General features: G+C 47.0%; 1 long non-coding RNA gene across 1 annotated transcript; it reads left to right on the top strand.

Moving 5' to 3' along the window:
* The first annotated feature begins 6,578 nt into the window (after positions 1 to 6,578).
* Positions 6,579 to 10,777, top strand: LOC119103243 (uncharacterized). Its single transcript, XR_005094738.1, has 3 exons — positions 6,579 to 6,761; positions 10,376 to 10,492; positions 10,685 to 10,777. It is a non-coding gene; the product is annotated as an uncharacterized LOC119103243 (long non-coding RNA).
* The last annotated feature ends 3,658 nt before the right edge of the window (positions 10,778 to 14,435 follow it).

The raw sequence follows: 14,435 nt of genomic DNA on the forward strand, positions 1-14,435 counted from the left end.
TACGCAAGTATCTGAACTAATGTTATACGAATTTCGACCGGAGATAATGGGAGCCGCACATGCTCGAGAGCGTCCATCAGGTATTCGCGCGCTATTCGAGCATCAGCTCCTTTCCGCACTATCTTCTCACCCATGCTCATTAAGCAGCCAGTCACGCCAGCACGAAATGAGCGCATCTGCTAATGATCTCCGCCGCCGGAGGACACAGAATGACGCGCGTAGTTGGCGCGCGCTCCCGCTGCCTTTTGGAGCATCATCCGGGTGGAAGGCCCACGTTGTTGTCCGGATAGTAAGGGCTGCAGTGTGCATACAGGCGAACCTTAGTCAAGGCATGCCCGCCATTGCTCAGCCTTGACAAAAGAGGCACATAAGCAACAGATGAATGACTGTTGCGATTATGTAATAAGTATCTTGATTCACCTGGCGCACTTCATCATAAACCCGCCTACTGTGTTGTCATGGTTGCTGAGCTGCAGCATCGGACAGTTGCTAGGCATTCCAGCTCCGTGATCGCAGTATCGGATCACTGCTCCTGGAGTCATCTTACCAGCCTCGGATGTATTGCGAGGTCGGCAAGATAGATCATAACGAGGGCGTGTGTTTTGCTTCAGCAGGGTATCAGACACAAGTCACGTGTTTAGTCGCTGGCAGGACTTGACCCAGGCGCTTGTCATCTATTTTTACGTTTGCGCTGGCAGAGCCTTCTCACCTTTTTGTCAATACACATTGTAAACCATGGTAAGCTCGTTGCCAATTTGAACCAGTATGACGTTTTTTTTCTGAACTCATTTTGGAAGGACAATACGGCACGTAATACGCTGACCCAATATTCCATGCTCTGCTGCAGGGAGCATCCAATGAAACATGAAACTCTTTGTGTCTGCAGATGCGTACGTTGTTTTCCTTCCGTTGAGTCGCGAACAAGACGTCTGAAGATGCCTACTGGCTATTGGGCATTAGCTTTGTCCTGAGGCCATATATTTTGTCCGAGTGTTTGAAGAAGGCCTGACCACTCTACCTACGAGTCATAATTTGCTCAAGCATTCGCTCGTGCCCAGTTTCGTCCCTGAACCGGATAACACCGACCTGACTGATTCTTTCTTCTCCTGTTTTCCGTGCCAGCCATATTCCGTAGTTTCTGTGTCATAAAGACATAAAGACATAAAGATATCCGGCCAACAAAGAGCCACAAGGGCCCATCGAGGTTAGCCTACCTCAGGTTCCGTACACATCCTTGAAATTAATCTCAGGGGTGGTTAAATCTACTAGCTTGGTGTATAAGGGCTGCGTCAAAAATGCATGTATTCACGCTTGGTTTGTTGCCAAAAATGTCTTTGGGCAGCAACTTCTGGTGACGGCCGATACGAAGAAATGCGGCACTATTAAAAAAAATGAGGTCTCCATACATAGATGCTGGTAATAAATTTGGCAATTTCATCCCTTCAGAATGTGTTTTATATAGTTAAATCACAAGCAGCAGTGGTACAGTGCTTGGTCTATATTATGGTACTGATGAAGTTATCAAATATGTCTTGGCAGATATATTTAGGAAAGAGCGTGCTTGTTGTTTGGTAAACCCAAACATTGAAGATACAGTCTTCTTGGCTGTCACATCTTTTGTGAAACTTCTCCTTTCATGAGCATTTAATGCGCTGAAGTATTGGATGATCATTGAGAAATTGTGTTGCAAATACGCCATTTAGAATAATTCCTACTTGGAATGCCACCAGTGCCGGCAACTTTGTCAGAAATACCCGTCAAAAGGCCTGCGGGCTTTTTTAAGGTCGCGTGCTGTCGTAATGACGGTGTCCAGCACGTCTGACACACGACAGCGCTTTGGCATGTGCGCACCTAAATGCCCTGCGGCACACGCTGGGGAACCTGAACGCGGAACGTAGCAAAATCTAAAAGAATATCAACATGCATCATCTATCAAATACAGCATTTACATTTTGACGCGTATAACCTGACATGTGGCGTAGGGTGTACTGGCCTGTGCTCAGCTACGCAACATTTCTGCAGCAAGCCTCGTGTGCATATTGCTTAAGAACAGCCACTTCCCCTGGTGAGGGACAGATGAAGTCTTAGCGAGATATCCGGCCACTCATTTTCTCGACCAATGTTGTTGACCAATACGGCGTTGCAAAAATTGGATAGCATAGATGAGGGGATTTACAGCACCATGACATTGCTGGAATATTGTCAGATACAGTTGCATTATTTGCTGATCAAACAAAACAAGTCAATTTCACAGCCACCTATTTGCGTCATTCTTAGCTTTCAAACGTGTCTGGCTATTGTCCACGAGCGGAAGATTTCAGAAAAGTAGACGCGCTGGAACTTCCAGAACGTATATTTCTCTACGACAGAATACGAGGGCTGCGTGCGTTGGCTGGGTCTAAAAAACGGCAGATTAAGCAGACACACTCGTTCTCCGAAACGGCTCGTCCGATCGCCTTGAAACTTTCACCAATCGATAAGGTACAATAAGGTGAGTCATGGTGTGAGAATGTCGAGATCTGACCTGGGGTCAAGTACCTCAAAAACTTGAAGGGAAAATTTAGCGTGCGAAAGCAGACAACTCAAACCTCAAAACCCACTTGACGGATCGCTGCGTTACCTTCCTCACCAGATGTGCCATACATGATAACCTCTTGCAGTAGAAAGGTAGGCCACCCTAGAACAGGTTACAATTATCAAATTTCACAGATTCCAACATTCCTGTTTGCAGACAACTCGGCCCTCAGAACCTACCGAACCGATCGCTGTGACACCATCATCATTGGATACGCCATACGCGATCGCCCCTGGCAGAACAAAAAATGGTGACACGAGATCAGGTTAAGCCAGCAAATTTTACAAATTCCGAACTTCTTTCTTGAGGAAAAGTCAGTTACCAGAACCTACCCCGATTGCTGGGAAACCTTGCCATTCGATACGCCGTACCTGATTCCCTGCTGGAGTTACGAATGTGGTGTCAGTTACAATAACGCCTTTTCCTTTTCATATTTAATCCCAAGAAAACATGCATTTGGGTTAGCCTGGTCTTTCTCAAGCCTGCGAATTACTGCGGTTTTGGGTAGGCGACGCTGCGACGTCATCATGGGACTAAGTCATATGACACCAGCGTTACAGCGGCGTTAAGACGCTGTTCTCTGCTGCCCGGTCTAGCTATAAATATTTCCAGAATTAGGATCTTTTCAACCTGGCGCATTCAATAAAGCATTTGCAGCAGGGCAATGGCGTTGGCTTGCACCAGAGCTACAAATCATTGCTGAAATGCGGCTCCTACCGACGGAAAGATCGGACAATCTATTTATCAGTGCCTTTTTCCAAAGAACTCTAGCCGGAAGTACTTAGAAATAGTCTGTGCGAGAGAGTACAGGATACAACAACAGCATGGGGTGGAGATGAGAAACGGCGGCCCAGACGGGCTTGCAGTATCCTAGCACGCGCATTGAGAAGTTGGAATGCACATTCTGCAGCCTTAGGAGGGGCGTTGCCCGGGTGGATGCAGGGTTGGCTTGCCCTAATTGGGGCAGTGAGGGGTGAACCCCGCGAGGCGTAAATGCAGAACGTGCCATTTCAGTTAAAGATAGCAGATTTTTCTGTAAAATGGGACAGTTTTTGTCAGTCAAAGAGTGGTGGCCTATATATCAGGCGGGAAATAGTCATGGAGATATACAAGGGTAGTTTGAGGAACCATTCCCTGCGTATATTGTTCACCTATCCCATCCGAATTTATGGATCTGCATGTTAACCAACGACTGGTAAGATCATAGCAAAGTGACAGCGAAATCTTTGGCCCCTGCCCTACTCATATAAACTTTTTTTAAATTTCACTCCATATAGGTACTGCAGTACAACGATAAAAGGACAATCATTGCCATTGATAAATTTGATGTTACCATTACACATGATATCTATTTATGTACTATCTATTAAATTTGATATATAATTCGATATAATCTAAGCTGTTATCATCTAAATGTTTGATATCAATATTTGACATCTAAATATTTATTTCACAAGAAGGCATTGTATATAAATGTTCAGGCTCGTTGACTACGGCGAAAATGGAGCGGGTACTGAACCTAGAAAACGTTGTTTAAAAGAACGTATTTTTGGAAGCAGGTCGTGGTGTCGACTCGTTTTTAGGTGGTCTTAAATACAAAATGTGTGATATCTATTCACATAGCATTTAACTAAAGGTGTAGAACAGGATTGCCAGCCAGTTCATTGACAAATTCTCCGTGCGTTATGATGTTGCTAGTATCCACCACCCTTCGTGTAGTATCAGCCAAAAACCATACTACGAGCTACCAAACATGATTCCCATGGTGATATCACATCTGCGTAGCATTTTTTTTTTTGTAGCTCTGTTCTTGCTAGGCCAGTGTTGCCATTTGTTATTTAAATTTTTCCACCTACCAGATCAAACCTGTTGGCCTCGAATCATGACTCGAATGCATGACACCGATCGACACCAGACCTTCCCCATTCCACGCCGCTTAGCCGATAACGCCTTGTGTCCAGAGAATGGTGTCCTTATGTCAGGTCAGAAGTTCCCCCAAAAACCAAAAGATGCAGAAATAAAGTTACAGACAACGAATGTTCCGAGCCTTTGGAACTGATCAGCATAAAACCTTCACCAATCGATGTGAAAAAGGCAACATCCTATTATTCTCTGAGCATGGTGGCCTGGTGTCAGGTCAAAGGTCACCGAAAACACGCAAAACCACCAATATTGGCTGCAGACAACAACATGCTCCGAGCCTATTGGATCGATCGGCACAAAACCTTTACCAATCGATGCATCCTTGTTAATATCCTATCTTTTCCAGAACATGGTGACTTTGGGCCAGGCCAAATACCCCAAAACGTTTCTAAATAGCCTCTGGTCGTATTTGCGTTTTTTGGTGACCTTTGATCTGGATCCAAAGTTACTACATTCTGGATAGATAGGCTTTCGACCAAGCAGTAGCGAATGGCGAATTTTGGTGTCGATCACTGTCATAGGCTGGGAGCATGGGGCTGTCAACGGGTTTGGCTGGTCTTTTGGTCCCTCCCTTAACACGCGCTCCGGGGGGGGGATTTACCCCGCAAAGGTTTTTTGCAGAATATTTTCCGAACGGCGTGGCGTAGCCGCGCCAAATTTTGCATAGCTGTAGACGACTGAATAACAGACTGTTTGACGTGAAACAATTAAGGCGTACCTTGTAAGGTCGCTGATCTATGGCAGGTCAAAGTCAGACCACGGTTTCAGCGAAGACAATTTCTGGGGAATGGTCCAATTTGATACAATAACGGAGTGTTTGACGTAGCTATACATATCTGAGATGCTTTCTAGGCACCACAAATATTGAATGAGCAAATTGCGTTGACCTAAGTTCATGTACGAAGGTCAGACCAAGGTCAAAACCAACCTGATTTATTATTCTAGAGCTTGCCACATGGGATAGTTCGTGGTGCTCGTTTCGAATTTATTGACAGCAGAAACCGCATTATACAGCTTTCATTCGCTTTTAAGACGTCAGAACAGGTTATTAACCTGAGATGACCCGGGTCGACATTTTGTTTTATGAACATACTGCCTAGCGTAATCTTTGTCATTTATTCGAATACAAACTTCGGAGCAGTCTTGTATAATTTTGGCCACAAGGACCTTCAGAAGGTCAAACAAGTTCACTGATCTAAAATGAGCTTGCGAACTTTTGCTTAGAAACAGTTGCCTAGATTCTGAGAGCACTTTGGAGATCAACCTGGACTTTGACCTCGTTTGACCTTATTTGACTTGAAGGTCATTACCTAGCAAGCTCAAGCTTTGGCCTAAGTGATTTACGTACAGGGCAAAACACCTTGTAAATTTGGCGTCTTAAGCTCTCTTAGTTCCCGAGATCTCGTTGGGGATCAAATTGACCGCCCCCCCCCCACCCCTCCCCACCCGAGCGGAGAGTATCTAGCCGGTCACCCGGGCACGTGTTGAAAGAACCGTGGCCATGGTCAACGTGGTGGTGCACGCATGGTCGATGTGCGTGATGTGCGAGTACCGTTCTGTCGTGATTATGAGCATGCCTCGTCCACAGCCTTTCATTGGTTGCTGGCTTCACCTTGCGAGAAGTCCGCCGAATCGAACCGAGCCTGGGCCACGGCTGTGACGGATTCCGTAGATTTGACGTGCCTGGCTGTGAGAGCAGGCTCCCAGGGCCTGACCGAAACGGACCGGTTTGGTCATAGTCCTGTTTTGACACATCCATAACCTAAGAATCTTTTTGGGGGCATGTTTTCTGCACAGATTGCAAAAAGCAAGACACATTGACACCCTGACACGTGACACATTGGCATACAAAACATGCTTACACATAGACACTGCACACACATTGACCACTCTGCGCTTGTCACCAAGGCACAAGTCTAAAAAGCAAACGATGACAAATTTAACGGAAAAGACGTTACTTCTTTGTTCAAGAGGAGCTTTGAGCTCCGCCGTGCGTGTTTGTGCACCGCTGTGTCAACGCATAATTCGACGATTACGACTGTCTCAGATGCGCCGAATTAAATATATTTTATACCGTGAACTTTATAAGTCTTTGATCACTCAAAATAAAGGCGTTTTCCTTGCATTTACGCACAAAATATGTAGGAATGTTTGTGCTGTATTGTGCATGGCCTCAAAAATGCCCCTGAACCACGACAAGAAAAAGGGCACCACAAAAAGATGATAACAGCGTATGTGTTGCAGCATGTGTCGCAGCTGCCAAGTAAGTCTCATGCTTGCTCCATCCTATGTCCGATCATTTCTCTATGATCGGAGCAATAAGTTCTGATTGAGTTGTCTGCGGGTAAGAATTATGGAATTTGTGAAATCAGATGACTTTGATGACCTTACCTAGGGTCACCAGATTCTCAACATGAAGTTGGAATCAGGTATGGCATCCTATGGTGAAGATTTCGCAGCGATCGGTTCGGTAGGCTTTGAGCGCTGAGTTTTCTGCATGCAAGACCGTTGGAAATTGTGGAATTTGACAACTTTTGACTTGGCCTAGGGCCACCAAATTTTCAAATGCAATACTATGCATCTAATGGGAAAGGCTGCACAGTGATCGCTGCAGTAGGGTTCTGAGATATGGGTTGTCTGCTTATGCATGGGAAGTTTTCCTTCCCGTTTTTGAGGTGTTTAACCCTGAGTCAGGCTTCCATATGCCCTCCATGAGCAACCAAATTGCATGGAATCGATTGGTGAACGTTTCAAGATGTTCGGACAAGCTGTTTCGAAGAACGAGCGAGTCTGCTTCAAATGTCGTCTTTTGGCATCCTGTTTTGAGCGTTGGTTGGGGTGAAAGCTAGCCCGACGACTGCCACGCATTTTGATACATTTGCAGACTTTGTCGTAGAAGCTACATCGTGCAGCTTCACTTGCTGCTACAGTTCCTACACTGCATCGTACTGCTCAGCGATGCTACTGTCTAACGCTGTTGTCCGCTGTTACACGCGTAACACATCCGTGGCCTTCACCCAGCCGCTCTAATGCCACTGTTTATTGTCGCATGGACGGCGATGGGGAGGGCGTGCAGCGTGACAGCATGACGCCATCAATCACGGACTGCCGCAGCGCGCAGAAGGGCATCGTTCTTCATTGTTCTCGTTGACGCTGATGTTCTCGTCGTCATGTCCGACCGCTCTCAACGACAGCTGGGCTGATTCGAGCCAAGTGGATGCGGGCCCAGGGACACACTTAACCACGCTAGGTTGACGCGTTTCAAGCGTAGTTTGTACTGACTGGACCTCAGAGCGATTGTGCTGAGCCCAGATTAGCGTAGGCTGCTGGCGACAACTGCAGCTGCAACAGACTCCCTTCCGAGCGCTGACATCCATGCTGTTTTGGTGAGCTGTTCAGGTGCGTTTCTGACGACCAAACGCAGGCGATGAGCTCAGTCAGATCCCCGGCGAAGGCCCGCACCAGCTTGGTGCGCCACCATTGCCACGGACCGCAGATCGCTCCTGTCGGTTGCCATGACGATCGTACGTAGTGGGCGTAAGGGCCGAGTTGGCTGTTGCCTGCGGCTACCACGCGGGTGCTCGGATTCGAGCCCGGTGCACCAGGTTCTCTGAGCGCCGGTATGGTACCGACTCCACCTGTTTGTTGATTTCGAAGAAGCTTTCTCCTTACTTCAGACCGTAGTTCCAAGCTTTGACAAATTTAAAACGCCTAAACTGGAAACGCTTGCTAGATTGAGCGCTCCCTGGCCTTGCTTAACACGCCCCGGGTGGCCGGCTAGATACCCCTCGCCGGGGGGGGGGGGGGGGGGGAATTTGACCCCGCTGAGATCTCGGGAACTAAGAAAGCTAAAGACGCCAAAATTTACAGGGTGTGTTGACATGTACGTAAACTTACTTAGGTTAAAGTTTCAGGCTCCTAGGTCATGACCTTCGGGTCAGAAAAAGTCAAACAAGTTCAAGTTCCAGGTAAGCCTCCAAAGTGCTCCTATAACCTAGATAACCGTTTCTAAGCAAAAGCCACATTTTCATTCAAGGTCAGTGACCTCGTTTGACTTTTTGAAGGTGAGCAAAATCATGCAAGATTGCTTTGGGTTTTGCATTTGACTAAGCGAAAAAGACAACGCCAGGCAGTATGTTGCTTTAAAAAAATGTTGACCTGGGTTATTTTAGTTCAATGACGTATTATGACCTCCAAAAAGTCCACGGAGGATGTATAATGCGGTTCCCGCTATCAATAAACTCGAAATGAGCACCAGAAACTGTTCCATACAGCAACCCCTAGAGTAACAAAACAGCTTGGTTTTGACCTTGGTGTGACTCTCATACCTGATCTCAGGTCAATGTAATTTGCTCATTCAACTGTTGTGTTGCCTGAGAAAGCATCTCAGCGATGTATGGCTTCGTCTAACATTATGCTGTTGGATCAAATTGAAGGATTCCCTAGAAATTGCCCTCGCTGAAACCATGGCCTGGATTCGACCTGCCATAGGTCAGCGACCTTAGAAGCTACATCTGAGTTTGTGATGCCAAGCGATCCGCTATTCAATTGTGTACAGCTATGCGAAATTTGGCGCGGCTACGCCACGCCGTTCCGAAACCATTCTGGAAAAACCTTTGGGGGGGGGGGGTGGTTTGACTCTTCTCACCCGAGCGCATGTTAATGACGCTGATCTGGCATTCGCAAGGCTTACCATCAACGCTTCTGATTTCCGTATTAAACATACTGATGCCGAGGTGGATAAGCGACGAGCGCCTTTGAAAGACCGAGAGAAAGTTTCCATCCGCATATCTGAATGGCCGAGCCCTATACTGTTGTGAATTCCTATTCTGACCACGTCTAAATTATACATTGCATGTTTTCGCCATCTTCATTAAAACACAAACCCGCAATATGTTATTGTGAGTGCCACATATAAAATCAAATAGGGCATGATTACACAAGGGGAAAGTTTACATAGGTCGTATGCTGTTCATCAATTGAAAACAACGGTATTGCCCGGTTCGTCTTGTCAAATGCTATTAGCTCTCTCTCTGATTGGTCCTTCTCATGGCGCTCACTGAAGGGGGGTCGAGGCGGCCCTTCCCCCTACCAGCCGTTTTCAAATAATAGCGAAGGCTCGCAGCAAAAATCAGTAGATCGGTTCTAAGGTGATCCCTTGCTTGTTAAGGCACGTTATGCTGCCGAGTCATTAACTGGCCGCCCGCTCTAATTACGCCAGCTCCATGGTCAAATATTTACCTGTCGACTGTAAATATATGCAGGTGCTACGTATAAGCACATGAGCGTGCAGCCACGACCCTTTTGATCAAGATGTGGTTGACAGCTCGTGCAACGCATGGCAGAAGTCCTTTTTGAGCATCTGTACCGGCCTTAGCTTCGGGATCCAGCGTTGAGGGTCTTCGTCTCGATGCTGAGCGGTATTGTTTGGATCCAGAGCGCCTGGTGCATCAGCACGGCATCTGCACCGGCTTTAACAGCGGGGATCCGGCGTTGAGGGTCTTCGTCTCGATGCTGAGCGGTATTGTTTGGATCCAGAGCGCCTGGTGCATCAGCACGGCATCTGCACCGGCTTTAGCAGCGGGGATCCGGCGTTGAGGGTCTTCGTCTCGATGCTGAGCGGTATTGTTTGGATCCAGAGCGCCTGGTGCATCAGCACGGCATCTGCACCGGCTTTAGCAGCGGGGATCCGGCGTTGAGGGTCTTCGTCTCGATGCTGAGCGGTATTGTTTGGATCCAGAGCGCCTGGAGCGTCAGCACGCCCGGGGGAACCGTCTGCTTGGAATGTAAATGGGTCTTTTGATGCGTTTTGAAATGCGTTTGAATAGGATTGTAATGTTGGCAAGTTGTTTATAACAGGTGTGGCCGCCGTTGTAGGGCGACATCGCTTCAGTGGTGGATGGCGCACGACATAAAGGGCGCTGTTCGTGGTGCGAGATGGTGGCGAGAGATGGCGCTCGTGATGGCGTTCCTGGTGCCGCGGGGCGTTTGAAGGTGAGCGGCTCTTGTGGCGCCTTTCAGAATGTGTTTAGACCACGATGTGCCAACGATGCGTCCGTAAAGAGTGGGTAACTGTATTGACTTAAAATGTAATTTTATTATTTTCTCAGGTCATCATATGTACTGGCCACCATTTCATGTCATACGTATGCTCAGGTTATTACTATTGTTTCACTTTCATTTCAGGTTTTACGTACAGTAAAGCAGCAATATCAAAATGGCGGTTTCGAAGCGGTTAAAATGAGTTGTAGTCATACAATGGCTGTTACAATAAGAGTGGCTTCTGTAAACGGAACGAAGGCAGTATGCATATGGATGCATGTTTACCATTTATCGCCGTTTGCGTTTCCGATGATGATCATGTTAGCTGAGTTGAATAAGCCGTTTTCGTGAAAATAAAGTCGTATTTAGTATCTGGCTGCGTTTTAAATGCCCGCAGTTTTCGACACACTGGTGAGACGATCAACAACTATACGCTCATGTGTTATGGCCCAGCAGGGGCAGTAGAAGTGTCGCCATTAGTAGAAGTGAAGAAGGGGTAGTAGAAGTGAAGAAATTAGTAGAAGTAGAAGTTTGTTCACCGCCTACCGGATTTCTAGAGGCAAAGCTGCCGGCATACACCACGCACGGCCGCCTGCCGGAGAGCGACAAGGGCGCTCCGTGGTAGCACAGGGACACATAAGTCAATTTGTTGAACGTGGCACCGTGCAACGTGAGGAAATGTCGCTCTTTTCTGGTGAGAATAAAGCGTCAGCTGTTAACGCCACTGTTTGCATCTCACTTGAGTGCATACTGGCCTTGACCGGAACAAGCTCCCATTCAAGCGACGCCAGCCGGCACCCTTCGCTGCTGCAGCATTAAGAGAGTCGCGAAGCGCTACATGCGCGTTGGCGGCGCACAATGCTGAACACAGTTGTTGAAGAGTCATGAAGCTACTTGTCTGCTCTCGTATGAGGTGCGGGTATGACTATAGACTGTAACCTAATATGACTCGTGTATGGGATATGACACTTAATGTCTGTACCAGTCTCCACTGAGTCTGCTCAGCAAGTAAACACATGAGGACGGTTACACATTACGACGGTCAACAAAAAACAAGGCAACGTCAGAAACAGGTGGATTGCTGTATAGTTCTGACGTGGTTGCCACTATTTACTATTAAATCATGTGATTTGAACGTGCCCATTCAGATAATACTGACGTTTGTCTGTGCCTTCTGCGACGTTAAGCGCACGGGCGTGTGGAGTACCACGACTTTATTCGAGTCCTGCCAGCATCGGTGGCCGCGCCGACCAGCATGTTGCAGAGCGGGACCAAGCATGAGGGGGAAGGCGGGGGAGGGGGCGGGGAAGAGGCGGCAGACAGGTTACCAGGGATGCCGCTGCTCAAGGACGAGGACATTCTATGAGTGGCATCGGAGGCAGGCATCGCTTCTACGAATACACGCAGCGGCGCTGGGGTGCATATTGTACGCTGGGCGACGACTATCGAACCTTATATACAGTATCTTGTGACAAGCAGAGTAAGTGTCATTGCATAAGCAGGCACTCGGTAGATATCGCGCACGATGGCTGAAGAGGTCGGTAAACACGCCACAGGAGCAGCATGCTATTATTCTATTCGTTGTACTTGTCTCTCGGAATGTTCGTTCCAGATTCAGCCTTTAGAAGTGTCACCGAGCAGTGAGGGAAACAGATTACGGCTGCTTTGGATTACGGTGAGTAATTGGTATATACTGCACAAAGAAATAAATGTTTCCTCACGATTACCTCACGACCTCACTTGTGTGTTCTTGTGGTTATGTGAACTAATGATTCTAGTTTATCTTCCGCCCTGTCGGGAGATGGGCGGAGGGGGAGTTGACTTTTCCCGACGGTTTTTCGAGGACAGGTCAGAAACGAAGGCTCGCGGTATCACGAAGTTTTCAGTACCTGGTCACCTATGAACTTGAAATTCCTTCCAATCCCCATTCCTAACAATTTATTTTGATCTACCCAAACCAGTGACCTAGTTCAGGTCAAAGAGGTCAACTTCTTAACAGCTTTGACCACAGTTCGCATTTTTGTGGATCATTTGTTGTTGTTTAAACTTGCTGTCGTAATAGAAAATGATAGCAACTACTGTTTTGTTTCTAGTTTTTCGGAAAATGCGAGATCAGTAACCGAAAACGTAAAGTCAACATATGATAATGAAAAGTAATAATGTAAAGTCAATTTTGCTACTTTTCATCAATAATGCAAATTCGTAGTCTTTTGTGTGGTTTTGGTGTTTGATTAAGATTAAAAGAGTAGCAACTAATATGAACAACCGTCATATGACCACAGAGCACATGCTCTTGGGCCAGCTCATGACCCATCTCTATGGGTGCCTTTTGCAAAACACATGCCGGGTTCAAAGTAGGCGGTTTGTTGGGTAATTTTGGACGCAGATTAGGACACTCAATGAAGACATGTTGCCACATCATTCCTTTTTCCTACCGTTATCCAAAAACAGGTAGCCAGGAGTGCCCCTCCCTCTAACCCAGCGACGCAATGAACCGTGAGTTAACGTCGTTCTCACGGTGTTAACGTACTCATATACGCGTAGGTACGCGTGCGGTGTTAACGTACGCATTGCAATGCATAATTATGTCACAAAAGATCATGTGAGTACATGCAAAGGTATGTCAGGTCATCCAAAGGTCAATGACCTATGTTCCTCGTAGCGGAAGAGACCAGATGAACGGGACGCGGGACGCGTGCAAACCACCTCCCTTACGGTGTTGGTGAAGCCGATGATGTCTAATTTCGTGTACCAGCGCACCTGTTCTCAGTTTATTACAAATGCATTGCCAAGCGTCAAAGGGACTATGTATAATGTAGACCAAAGCCATGTGACCTTGATTACCTGTAAGTGTACAATACACTATTTCTGACAACAGAAAGACATTGTATCTTTGCAGAAGGGAAAACATTGCATTTTTCGTGACGTCTGGTGGCCTTACAATTGACCTAGGTCGTACACGTGGTATGCATTATTCATGATTTGACGAGACCTCCAAAACGGTATCTTTGCTTTTCGTATACGGTGTCTAGAAATTGGAGATCTGGGTGAGAAGCCAAATTGCTCCCCAGCCATAAACGGGGTGAGTAGGGGGGAGGGTAGGGGAATCCATAAAATAAACTTGGTCAAAAGCGCATCGTGAAGAAAAGTATCGTCTTTGTAGACTACACCTGATCTGACTCGATCCACAGTGGGAGAACAACCATTGTCGGAATGGTCTCTCAGAACCTTAAGGAAATGTTTCACTTTCGAAGACATTGAAGCGGGTATCCGATATGATTAAGCAGGGGGGGCTTGTACCTATTGGTATTGAGGGCCAACTGACGCCTTTAATCTGGAAATCGTTGCACTCGAACGCCAGACATGAAGCCCTCGACACGCATATTTTTGTCGCCCTCGATCGCCGCATAGCTTATGGAATGGCGTTATTATGACGTCATGAATGCCAGAGTGACTTTGAAATACTCTCCCCGAAATACTCTCCTCCATTTTCGCGGGCGAGGAGCTCACAAACTAGAAGGTCTTGGGTCTTAAGGACAAGGTTGTGAGCAGCACCGAAAGGTATTCAGGCTGGCTATTTCAGTTCAAAACCCCATACAGATGTGGAACACCACTTTCAACGCTTATGTCCGTGCTCTCCAGATCCGTCTTGGCGTATCAACATAGGTTTTAACTGCGTCTATCGGATCAAAGTTTTTAACCTTTCATGACCTTTAGCGACCTAACGTTTGACCTACGATCAAAATATTAGCATGTATTTTGCATGATTTGACGGGACGTTCACAACAGTTCCTTGGTTCTTCTTTCACGACTTCTGAAAGTTGGAGATCCCAGGGGGAAGTCAGCTCACCCCGGCCAGGCGCGGTCGTCTCAGACCCCGGTCAGACGCGGTCGT

Source organism: Pollicipes pollicipes, unplaced genomic scaffold, assembly GCF_011947565.3.
Source record: "Pollicipes pollicipes isolate AB1234 unplaced genomic scaffold, Ppol_2.1 Scaffold_1600;HRSCAF=1878_pilon_pilon_pilon, whole genome shotgun sequence".
Taxonomy (NCBI): domain Eukaryota; kingdom Metazoa; phylum Arthropoda; class Thecostraca; order Pollicipedomorpha; family Pollicipedidae; genus Pollicipes; species Pollicipes pollicipes.